This window comes from Apis cerana, linkage group LG1, assembly GCF_029169275.1.
Source record: "Apis cerana isolate GH-2021 linkage group LG1, AcerK_1.0, whole genome shotgun sequence".
Taxonomy (NCBI): Eukaryota; Metazoa; Arthropoda; class Insecta; order Hymenoptera; family Apidae; genus Apis; species Apis cerana.
The window spans coordinates 3,682,603-3,695,730 of NC_083852.1; the positions used below are offsets into that span (position 1 = coordinate 3,682,603).

Here is a 13,128-nt window from a genome sequence, read left to right on the forward strand (position 1 = left end):
TTTCAAATGTCGTTTTCGAGTCATTGAATTCGGATCACACGAAAAAGGAATTTCAGTTTTCTCGTTGGATGGATTTCCTTTCTTTCTCGGTATTGTCAAGTTGAGTTTAACTTTTGCACGCAAGAGAAATGTTTCTAAATTTTTCTCTCTGAATATTCTTTCTAAATTCTAACTAATATTCTTTAATAATCCAATTTTTTCATTAGATAATTAATTAAATAATCCTCGACTAGTTTAAATAAATAAATCGTAAACGAGCAAAGCGCGAGAAAATATATATATATATATAATCCGATCAAATCTTAATGGATCGAATATAAGCATTGATCGGTACGTGATAATAATCACATAATAATAAATTTAAATATATTAGTTTCTTGGAAAAGTATACTTTTTCGAACATATACTGAGACAACAACATAATTCAAAATTGTCGAAATTTTTCACGAGCGACAAGTACGAGGATTACTAAATTCCTAATAATTTCAGAGAAACGTGCATTCCATGATACTCCCTGAGTGTTTGCATCGTTTTATTTAACGCGGATATTTCGTCGAGTCGAAAAGTTAGTGGATCGAGTTTGGAAAAGTATGCATTGACAGGAAGAAACAATACAATACGTTTCCACTTTCCCATACTCCTCCTTTTTCGCTTACTTCGACAAGTCTGGAAACTTTCAGCTGTCTGTATACAGAGTGTTAATATATCCGTTGAAACACCTTTCAAAGAATCGATTCCACATATCAAAACAAAAGTATTTATATATATATATATATATATAAATTTTGATCGACGTTGTATTGTGGACGAAACAAATAAGATTTCGATTGCTATTTTTCTGCTTATTTTTATTAAAAAATACTTGTACTTATATTTCTTATTTATAAATCAATAACAGATCAATAATAGAGAATTTTCTTTGAGCAATTTTAACTAGCAACATAGAGGATAATAAAAGCTAGAAGAATTTTATTTTTATCGAACTAAATACTGTCCACTGCTGAAAACAAGTCTCGAGAAACGGCACAGAGGCAAGAGGGGTTGTCCTTCGCTAGGATCATTTATCCCCACTTCAGACGCTTTGTTGACAAACCTGACACCACACGCTACATAAAAGTAGAAGAGCTATAAAATGACAAAAATATTATTTTCATTCGTGAAGTACGTTACAGGCTAACCGTCCAAGACTGGAAGTTAAAATATTTTCGAAATTGTTATTTGTACAATTATTGTCTCAATTACTCGAATATGAAATTACACTTATAAATTAAATTATCGTTACAAATCGTAATTAATCTACGCTGAAAATTTTTATATTATATTGATACGTTAAAATTCTCTGGATTATATGCCTTTTTTGGATCAGGATATACGTGACAAATATAATACGATAGAAAAATGTATTTCCTACTGCGAGACTTCTTTTTACAGTGAATAGTACGAATATATATAATGAGTATTACCATCCCAAATAACCGTTATTTTGTATAAAAACCTAAAAGCGTGTATAATTTTTCCAATTCTTTCTTACTGTCTGTAACTAACGAACAAGTATCGTATCGTAACTATCGTTGAAATTGCAGTTTTATTCCGTCTTCGAAAGTAAGTTGCTCCCTCAGTAAAACTGTTTCCCGATATTTGGCGATACTTTCTCATCAACTTTCATTACCACGACGACAACAATGTTTCGCATAACAAAATTAACGAAGGGGATGAGGGCAGAAGCGAACGAAATAGCTCGCGACGCTTTCTACAAGGCCTTGACGACTTGGAAATACGTACATCTAACGTTGTCTAACGTCAATTAATCGAGCGACGAATACACAAGCTTAACACGACGTAATAATATGTGAATCTATACGTGGCGGCAACTTCCTAAATGATAAGACAAACTTTCTAAATAACAACCTGCCACCTTCCCTGTTTCATCACGGAAACCGCGTTTATTTCGTTAAAGTTTCATTTGGTGGTCGAAAAGAAGAGAATGTACGATTGGGTAATAAGCAATCACTTTTTTTTATTGTGGAACATATTTTTTAAAAATATATAATTTTATAAAAACATGTTGGAAATATATATCGAGAAAGTATTGGTAGAATTTTGTTAATAAAAAATGTGTGATTAAATACACGAGTATGGAAACTTATCAGCGAATATTGAATATTTTCAAACTATAGGCAATAAGTAAAATTATGAAAAAAATAAGATCGAAATAAAATTTGTAATAGTAAAGGGGATTTTTCATCTCCTCAAATTGAGACTTTTAAAATGAAAATTAAAAAAATTTTTTTTTTGACAGACAAGAAAGATATCTTGTATGTAAGAATAATTTTCTTAACGAATAAAATGGATTTCTTTGGGAATTTTTTGCATTTTCTTTTCCTTCCACAGAAGAACGATGGAAGTTTCTTGGTTACAATCTAGAATTTGATTTGACCTGTGCAAATTCTCGTTTTTGCATTTTTCTCTCGCCTTTACGAGGATCAAGGTGACTTGGACAATTAACTTCGTTTCGAATACTTCTTTTCATTCAATGGAAAACTCCCGATTTTTATGAAAAAGAATATCCAATATCAATATCTCGTGAGTGCTCTTTTTTAATATCGCTATATTGGTTTCAGTGGTTTTATTCTTAAACGTGTTCCAAATGGAAACTAAAAAAAAAGAAAAAAAAAGATCAACTTTTCTAACGAAAAGAAACTATAGAAATTGCAAAATTTAAGCATTTCTCAATTTCAGATTCAGACTTATAAAAAGATTTGCGTAGTCAAGCTTATATATTTTTATCGTAACAAAGATAGAATGCAAATAAATTATACGTGGAATAAATTTTGAAAAATAATAAAACGGGACATAAATCAATTTGTGAAGATAAAATTGCAGAGAATATCAGATTCGCGTTTTGATAAACAAGAAAATAATATATGTATTTATATGTACAAAACCTGTCAATCTTCATCACTTAATTAATAACAAAAATCATTGACGTCCATTTGATAATTGAAATAATTCAATTTCTATTTGTATTTCATTCAAAACAAAAAGAAAAGATTATATTTGACCTATTTATATTTCTAATTCCAAAAAAATAGATTATATGAATTTTAAAAAATCGAACAAATATAACTCGAATCCGTTCCATCGTGATCAATTCATCTAAAATATCCAAAGAATATAAAATTTTATCCACTTTCAATTCCAAAAGAATCAATCGAATATAATTCAAAATAAAACTACTCCAATCTTTCTTATAGATTTATCTAAATTACTCGAAGAAAACCACATTTGACGCTCTTAATTCGAAAAGAATCGATTGAACGTAATTCAAAGCAAATTCCTCACATAGTTCTCACTTTAATTCGTCCAAAAAATCTGAAAAATATTACTTTTTTCATTCTGTACACTTGCAATTCCAAAAAAAAACATAACTCAAAACGAATCAAATCTTGTACCGATCTCACCTGCGGAGAGTTTATCCTCGACGATATACGAGAGTTCGTCAGCACGAGCGACACCGCATTGTCGGCAAACGCGTCGAGTTTCGGAAAACGTTCGTCGATCTCGAGGTAATGGCGTTTCATAAATCGAGAGCAGGAGAAGGAAGAGAGAGAATCGCAATTTCTCATCGCATTTCCATAGGTGCACAGGTCCACGTTTCACGTCTGGCAAATTGGTGGGCGTTGGTCAGCGTATGTAACGCTGACGGGGAGAAAATTACGAAATCCGGCTTGAATATAAACGCGGCAACCGCGCATCCAGCTTGGACGACACGTATTAATCGCCCGTGGCTCTCTTCATCGAACCAGCCACGGGGAAAATTCAGCAGCGCGCGCCATCACCCGGAAACTTAGGTAACACGCGCTGGACAAACGACACTCTCGCGATGGCTGTCGTTATTGCGTTTGTCATCCGGAATAGAAACGAACCTGTCCTGTTCGTTGAGCGACGCGGTGTCAGAGAGGATTTTCGGTTTTTCAAGATGTCCCTTGGTCCACTGCCAACGGTGGTGCTAGTTAACGAGGAATTATTACATTTGACCGAAAATTGTTAGGTTGCCCGAAGCTGGATTAGATATAATTTTCAATGCAACTCGATGAATAATAAGTATTATAATTTTATTTTTATTTATATTAATATAAAATGATTCTCTAAAAGCGTCTTACCAACGTTCGTATTGGTTAACAAGGAATAATTATATCGATCGAAAATTTTTAGGTTAGGTTAGAAAGTTGAATTAATTTTTATCAATTTTTTTTTAATGCGATTTATAATTTAATACATTCCATTTACAATATGATATTCTGTTAGCAAATTTATATTTTTGCAAGTTTTTTTTATGAATTTTTTAAAAATAATTCTCGATTTTTCAAGATATACTTTGTCAACGATACTGTTGATTAAGAATTATTATATCAACCGAAAATTATTAGATTAAATGAAATTAGGTCAATTTAACGTGTAACTTGATGAACAAATATTTCAATCTAATGAATATATTATTATACTGTCGACGCATTTACAATCTTCAAAAATAATTCTCGGTTTTTCAAACCTCACTATAAGATAATTTTAAATTTACCAAATGACAGTTATATTTATATTTTCATAAATATTACTTTCAGAAAAATATTACGACGAATTACGAAGAATTTTTCGTGTTAATTAACTGTACTATGTCAAAATCTGTTTCGTACAACGGTTGCAAAACGATGAATTATGGAAAAATTTTTTTTCCCTCTTCGACAATATATAATAGGTATGCGCGATATTTGGAATGAGCACGTTCCCTCACAAAGAGCTGTTGTTTCATAACGTTAATGCAACCACAGACACTCGAGCAGAGCATTACGTAAACAGAACACGGAAATTGTCAAACCGGTCTAACGTTGTACCACGTCCACTGATACACGTGTCCTGAAATCCCGATAACGAACGTTATTTGTTCACATGCTTAATGACCATTACGATAATTACCGGTTTAAGCGGCACGGCGCCGCACTGAAAACGGCCATCGTTGATGCATCGATGCATGCCTGCTAAGTGGAGAGTGAGTATCGATTCGCCTTCGATCTTCAATTTAAATGAATAATCCGCATCATCCGATAAAAACCCCCCTCCCTTCCCCCACTCATAGTTAAACTCTTTTCTCGATTTAATCCTGGTCGATCGATGACGCTTCACCAACAGCTAGAAGAACCACGCTTTCGCATATAATTCACGTGCACTGTTTTCAATGTAATCTTACCAATGTTATTTCTCACTACGAATTAATAATTATCGAGTTGTAACGCAGAGGCTATCTGGAAATTTAAATTTACGCATTAATATTCGAGTGGATAATTGGGAATTTTTCAGAACAGATATTTTCAGAATTTTAAATTTTTCAATAATGTGAGATCTTAATATTCAATATTTATATAATTAATAATTATTAATATTAATATATACAAAAAAAGATCCATTCTATTGTGGTAACGAGCTGATTTAAATGATATTCCAAAATAATCTCTTCGAAAAAAATGATCACTAATAAAGAATTGAGCTTCGACAAAATGCAACAAACTGTTTACTTTATCCTAAAACACGTTTTCCAGATAAATCAAATAGATCCAAATAGGACAATATGACAATCAAATTTTCGATCTGTAATATAACAACGAATATATAACATATAATCCACTCGAAACGATCGAGTCGCGCCGTCAACAATTAAAACATCGCGTAACACCGGAATGAAAGGTTCTTAATGAAATTCCGCGTGCATTTGTCCAAAGCGTGGATTCACGCGTTGTAGGAAGTTAATTCCAACGAATTGAATCGTGCCACTTTGACGAGCTTAACACATTTTCCCGCCCACTATCGCGCGCGTACACAATTTGAACCAAGTATCGATGGTGAGTAGTCCAACACTTTATTTCCAATACGCGTTCAATAACTAACCGTTATTATCCGCTCGGTTATTATACAGGGCGTAAATACGAGTTAAATTGAAATTTGCTTGTTCGACAACGTCGATAATAGATAATATCGATTAAAAGTGCGACAGTCTAACCTTTAACGAGGATTGAATTACCAGACAATGGCGGATTGTTGAATTTTCGGATATATTAGGGGAGGGGCTTCGATTATTACGCGTTGAAACGCGAATGATTAGTATTTGTTGTATCGAAGTTATTTTCAGCTTGAAAAATTAATACTTTTAATCATAATAGGATGTATAGGAGGGGAATTAAAATTAAAATTTTTAATTATCCCTACGATACAATTGTTACAACTGGCAAAATTAACAGTATTTTACTTTAACAAAAAGAAAAAAAGGTTCCAAGAATCAAAAGAGGATCGTGATGATTGCATTTATTTATGTTTATGTGGATAAGGAGACGAGAGCAACAGGCGATTAGATATCGATTTCCATAAGAATGACAAGGGAAGAGAGTCAGAAGAGGGATAGGGCTTATTTAGAAGACGATATTGTCATCAATTTTTGCAAAAGAATCTCATCCCTCGTCATTGATTCCTCATAATCTCTGTGGGGAGAGGAAATCTGTGTGGTTGTTGGTTCGAAATCTTCCCTCGCTTCAGTGGCAACTCGTAGGATATTCGAGACCTTTGGTCGGAGGGAGAACGTCTTGCCGTGGTTGTTCCTTGAGAGATACGCCTTCTTTTAGGCAGAAACGACCGAACCTGTTGCTCTCCCTTGTCTGGGGTGGTTCCCTTTCTCGGGAGCCACGTCGATCACACACCAGAGAGACGAGATTTCGCTCGTGAAAGGGCAGGCAAGGGTGAACAGGTTACAGGAAGTTATTACGCTATGAAACACGGAGAGGAATCTTGTTTGGGTTTGTTTATAAACGAATTAAACGACGACGCAAATTAATTCAATGGTATGCAAATGAAATTTTAAACTTGAATTCATTAGAATCCTCATTATTTGGAATATTTAATTTTATATGAGATCTTATTTCTTTTAATACTTAAGATTAATTGCGTGAATCAGTCTGAAATGATTTTTTCTAAAATTTTTTGTCGATACATTAAATTATATAATGTTCAACATTAGACTATGGTATTAATATAGCGATCAAATTTCCGGATGTATCAGCTGTGTACGATGTCAATAATTTCCAGGAAAATATATTTTCATTAGGTGAAAAATAATAATCTGACGAATGGAGCTTGAAGATAACAACAATTTTATCGAACCGCATCCGTGGTTACGTCGAAATGTAATTAGTCTCGTCAAAGGTAGCCACGGAAAACATAGCCAACTTCCATTACGAAATTGTTCCGCAGAACGATAATTCACGAGTACAGCGAACCACGACACATCGCCTGCGATTCCGTCACGCTAATCCAATTAGATGGATTAGATCGATCAAGTAGGGAACGCAGTAACCTATCGAGTAAATAGCTTGGAATCGATGCTATTGAAACTCATAGTTCCGTTGACGTTACAACCGAATTACTGTGAATTCGAAAGTTGTTGAAATAAGATATTTGGAACGATTCATTGCTATCTGCTATCTTATTTTGAATAAAATAATTGCTTAAAGTTGATAGACATTAAAAGATTTTGGAAATCCTTAAGTCTCAATATCCTCAAATACTTAACAAAAATTACGTTAAAAGTTAGGTTAGAATTCTATTACCCTAGATTATATTAAAACGTATCAATCATTTCCGTTTTGTTTCCGACATTTTTTGATTGCATTTTTATTTCTTGCCGTTTGTTTTCGTTTCTAACACCATGTGATTCAAAGGTTAGAAACGAAAATCATGGAAGCGTTCACGACCGTTATTGCATCGATCAATCGAAAGTAAAATAGACCGAAAATCACCCAGCTCGTATAAATCCTATTGAATCAGCGAAATTTCTCCGATTAATGTCGAACGAATATGCGTTTAAGTGTGCCTTTGTTGATGGCAGTACCTGTTGCTCCTACGTGCTAAAACGGGACGCGAGTCACCTCCTAGTTATTCGCTACGTACCTCGTTCACCTATGTTCCGATTGCTCGAATATACCTAGGGATTGATTGTTCGCCACTTCGATCGAGACTCTACAAAGGGATTCCGTGACGTTTATTGCACGCGTGTTAAATGCATCGTGTGACGTGTCATGCGATTATTCTCTCTCTTCTCTCTTCTTTCTTTCTTCTATATTCTCGACACTCTCGCTCCATCTCTCTTACATTTTCTCCCGTCTTCTTCTTTCTCGCTCTCTCTTTCTTTCCACTGTTTCTCGCCAACACAAGACTCGACGCAATGTATCGCGAACTATAGATTCTAACCTTAATTGACTTTTCAATATTCCAGCTTGCTCGAACTGGTGTACATACAGTCATTGATGCCTATCTCGAGATCATTGTATACGAGAACCTAAACGGAATACGGATCACTGTGTGTGCGTATTGACGATTCAACCAAACGTACACGTCCGTTGTTTGCCGTTGATTACACGAGGGACACGTATACGTGTTGGTGCGCGTGCAAACCTCGGTACACAAACACAACGGCTACACAACGAATTGCTCTTCGGGATTCTTGTAGGCGTGTAAAGAAATTCTAAATGGAGAATGGAATTAGAGAATTGAATTATTATCGGGATAAGTAATGGCGCGTCAAACTCGTTGCACGTAACGTGAACGTCAAAGTGTTTAACACAACTGAAACTATTGAAATTTCAAACAACTCAGACGAAGTTAGAATATATATATATATATATATATTAATTGGATCGGATAATCATGTTTTTGAGCATGTTCAATGCTTAATCATTTGATGCAATGATTGAAACAGATACTTGTACCAGTTTGCACGATCTTATACATTCTCTTGGATTTCTGAAAGTTCGTATTCAATTCGAAAGTTGAATTTTACTCGAGAAATAAATTTTTTCAATTCGAGATAAGATCCTATTATCAAGAACTCTGATTAATAAAACTTTATCCATTTCTATTACGGAAATTTGAAAAAAGAAAAATTCATGGAAATATCACCGAATTCGTAACCACGAGATTCCATAGATCAAATATAATGCCAAAGAAATTCAATAGCCGCAACGATCCTGCTCGACGCCTGTTGAAGTAGCGCCATCTTTTATAGAAACCACTTGCACGGAGCGAAGAGCGGATAAGATCCGCTTTGACATCATGGCATGTTTCGTTCCGTCCAATAACTGCGCCAGGTCCTTTGTCACGTGATCCTGAAACGAGATTCCTGGTCCCCTCGAGCCAATCATCAATTAAATTAACCTCATGCATGGAGTCGAATCGTGTTTCTTGCTCGTCTCGAGAAACATGTCGCCTTAATCGTATTCGATAGCACGAATATTTGTGTGTTTGCACGTTGTATTGTACGTTTAGGTTAAGTTCTATAATCGGTTCTACGAATTTCTTGAGAGCATAAAGTACGACTTATTAATAAGAATTATTTATTAATTAATATTCTTAATAATTGATAAAAAAATGAAATATAATGATTTTATCATATATTTCATCAGATTTCGTATAAAATTTTAACAAAATACAAAGAAAATATTACTATAAACGAAATTAATAATTGAAAAAGCTGAAATTATTTTTCCAGCGTATTTATAATGCATTTAAGGGATTTCGGGATCACGGATTGTATTTTGATTAAAATAATAAAAATATTCTATCTAAAATCACATTTGACAAATATGCTAACATGTCATTTTACATTCGGCTGAATTCGGAAAAATTTTACGTTTCAATTTCATCTTTTCCAACGATTAAATTCAATATTCTATAAATAAAAATGAATTCGTTTAAATCAACTATCGTGTACAATGTTTTATCATTGATCTACATATCAAACGCAAATTCATACGAAGAAAATTAACTTTCTCTAATTAAATATTTTTACGAGCAATAACTAAATAATATTTTTTTATACAAATCAATATAATTAATAATACAATATGACGAAAAAAGAAAATAATTATTAGAAACGAAAAGTTTGAAATAAGAAAATAAACATTTACATCAAGTACAACTATCGGGATTTCATTAATAAGAAAGTTGAAATAAAAAACGTTTATGAAACAGTAAAACGCTATCGTTGATGATAAACTAATACAGATAACTCTTAATTAACTCTTAATTAAAATACAACACACTTTCATGCGTCGTAATAAATCCAAATTCATTTCAATTGGCAGTTGTTTTTCGCGTAATAAATCGGAGATATAACAGATAGATAGAATGCTAATTAGAAATTTGAACTATATCTCTCAATTAATTGAAACTCGATTTCAGTGACAACTCGAGAGAGGGCATTCATGATTAATTTTTTCTATCGATTACAATAGCAAATATCGATGAATATGAAAAAAAAAAATGTTAAAGTTTTGACAACATATTTTACAAAATGAACGAAATATCGAAATTTGATTATTCCATCAATTATTCTTATATTTGTATCAATATTTGTCTCTCTCTTTCTTTAACGTAATGTAAATATTAAATGTTTTCATTCGCATCAAATTTATATTAATCATAAATATTAATCTTTCAATGAATTTTTTCCAAATGCATAAATAATATGCTCGTTTCTCAAATTTCTGGAAGCTGTTTACTATTTGAATTAATATTGAAATAACTATTGAAGATATTATACGCGCTACGTTTTAAAATATTTAAAATTTATTCTAACAATATATGAACAGCTTTATCGTGAATATAAAGTTGAACAGAGTTTAAAGACCCAGTTGGGATCTGATGAATTTATAATAACACGAGTTGATACAAATAAAAAAAATATTCCTGTCGAGTCATAAAAATTATTTTTATAATATTAAAGTTGCTACAGTAATTATAAATTTATTATCACATATATATATATATTGGAGATACAATTGTTTCATGAATTTCAGGAGCCTTCTCATTCAATCGATTTTTTCCACTTCACTTCATTTCATCCTTAAATAATTTCATTCACAGTAATTTTACATTTATTTGCATTACACTTAATTCGAATCGTCAAATCCAATTAGATCAAATTTTATAAAATAACTAATAAAATTTCATTCCACTCAATATTTTTCTATTAAGAATTATTATTCTATAATGAATCTCAACATCCCTATCGTTATTTATCGAGTGATCCAGACAATTTTAAAATTGATGATTCAACGAATATACCTAACTCGTTTCGATGAAGATATTAATCAGAATAAAATATTTACTTTTGAGATTATAAGTATAAATTATATCGAATTTCGAAAGAGAGTGACTTTTCAAAAATCCTAATAAAATCTCAAAAAAAAGAAAAAATCTAAAATTCAGGCCACGTTTCTTAAAAAAATTAACAATAAACGAATAAATCGTAAACGATAATGACGATAAAACGTTCCACAACAAACACGTTATACAATGAAAATAAAGTTGTTGGAAGCGGATGAGCAGTAATGTAAAAGGTTGCAATAAACGTCTCGAAACGGAAAAGATATGGAAGCTTAGTGTTTCAAACGTTCATGCAGAAAATATAGAATCGCATGAAACGGAATATGGAAGGTAATATTTAAGCAATATTTGGTTATGTATATACATGCCTACTGTCTTCATAGATTTCGAAGGAATTGGACCGCGGTAAGGGGAGGGGGAAGGAGGAGGGAGGGGAGAGATAAGAGATGAATTCACGCAGTGTGCGCCGGAAAATGCTGAAATTCAACACAAAAGAGTCGCTGTAATTGAGGTCGAAACGAAGAAAAGTGCGTGTTTCAAAAGAGAGCGCGCATCGTGGGTGGCTGATTAAATCTGACGACGATAAGACGTTCCTATTATTACTCGAGTTAAATGATTCTTTGTGTGTTACATGTGATTGTAATGTCGATATAAGTCATCTTAAAGGAAAATTATAAGCGCATCGATGGCTTACTGCAAAATATATTCCACGTCGAGTTGAGAAAATTTGAATTTTTATAGAAAATAAGGTGGTTCGCTTATCTCTCTGCCTTTTTATCCGATGCAAAATTAGATTGGTTATAAGTTAACAAGAAAGCTTTCAATCGATATTTTTGCACAGGGAAATTTTTATTTTCACTCTGATATTTATAAATCGATCCTCGAAAGAACCTGTTGTTGAATAATAACAGTTTGTTAGACGAGGTGGATATTTTTAAAGAGAAATTATTCAAGTTATGCAAGTTAGATTCGTCTAATGCGGAGAAAAAGGAATTGTGTTAATATTTTAATTTTTATCAAAGGTATCTGCACATCTTCAATTATTACAACGCGTTTATTATCTCGATTACGAAAATATTTGCATATCTTATAGCATTTATATATTCCGGTCCATTCTTTTGAAATTTAATCGAATATCGACTTCGATCGAGTTGCGAAGCTAAAAGGCTATAAAAACCGGCGGGATAATGCAGTTGAAGTTAAAAAACTTTAACTTTAGAAAACTAATTTAACGAAGTGCTCTAATCCTCTCTTTCAACTTCTCTTCCATCGATATAGTTAATGAAAGAGAAAAAACGAAAGAAATTCGTTCTAAATAATCCCTATTCTCGCAGAGGAAATGTCTCCTACCGTCGCATCACGGATCATTAATATCCTCACGAAACGATACTTGCTATGGGATGCCCTCGATGAATCCTATAGTATAAATTATATTAAAACCAAGAAGACATACTGCTGAAGAAATAAATAAAGAAATAAAAACATTGCCAACTAAAGTTAGGAATATCATTATATATATATATATATTATAATATAAGATAGTTTAAAATTAATCCATAAATATCATTTCACAATCTATTCTCTAATACAATTTTTCGAATTTCTTTTTTTCAAATAAATTAATTAATTCAATACGTTGTTCCATATATACAATATATATATAGAGTGAAGCAAACAGTCAAAGTGAAAAAACGAAACTAACCTCCGTCACGTTCTTTTTTTTTTGTATCCATTTCACAGAAAGGAAAAGAAACACGCTCTTTTTTTAAACCAAACGACTAAGAAGTTTCATTTCAGACGACGGGAATTTTCGCAACGAATCGTTGCGAAGAAAGAGAGGCAAAAGAGGTCACCGAGAAAGTAGAAAAGTCCCCACGTCCTACATCTTGAGGTCTCGTGCTACTTGCGCCTGGCCAGTCCACT

The 13,128-nt window shown here is 32.7% G+C and overlaps 1 protein-coding gene and 2 long non-coding RNA genes across 5 annotated transcripts in view; all 3 read right to left on the bottom strand.

Annotated features, from left to right (window-relative positions):
- LOC107994951 (furin-like protease 2) overlaps positions 1-13,128 on the bottom strand; it is a 376,396-nt gene that overhangs the window by 111,612 nt on the left and 251,656 nt on the right. The gene's annotated exons all lie outside the window — the stretch shown is intronic.
- LOC133666442 (uncharacterized) overlaps positions 1-13,128 on the bottom strand; it is a 133,930-nt gene that overhangs the window by 45,147 nt on the left and 75,655 nt on the right. The window lies entirely within an intron of this gene.
- LOC133666461 (uncharacterized) lies at positions 853-6,975 on the bottom strand. The gene is made up of 3 exons (XR_009830635.1): positions 3,462-6,975; positions 3,343-3,372; positions 853-2,654 (listed from the first exon to the last, which is right to left on the bottom strand). It is a non-coding gene; the product is annotated as an uncharacterized LOC133666461 (long non-coding RNA).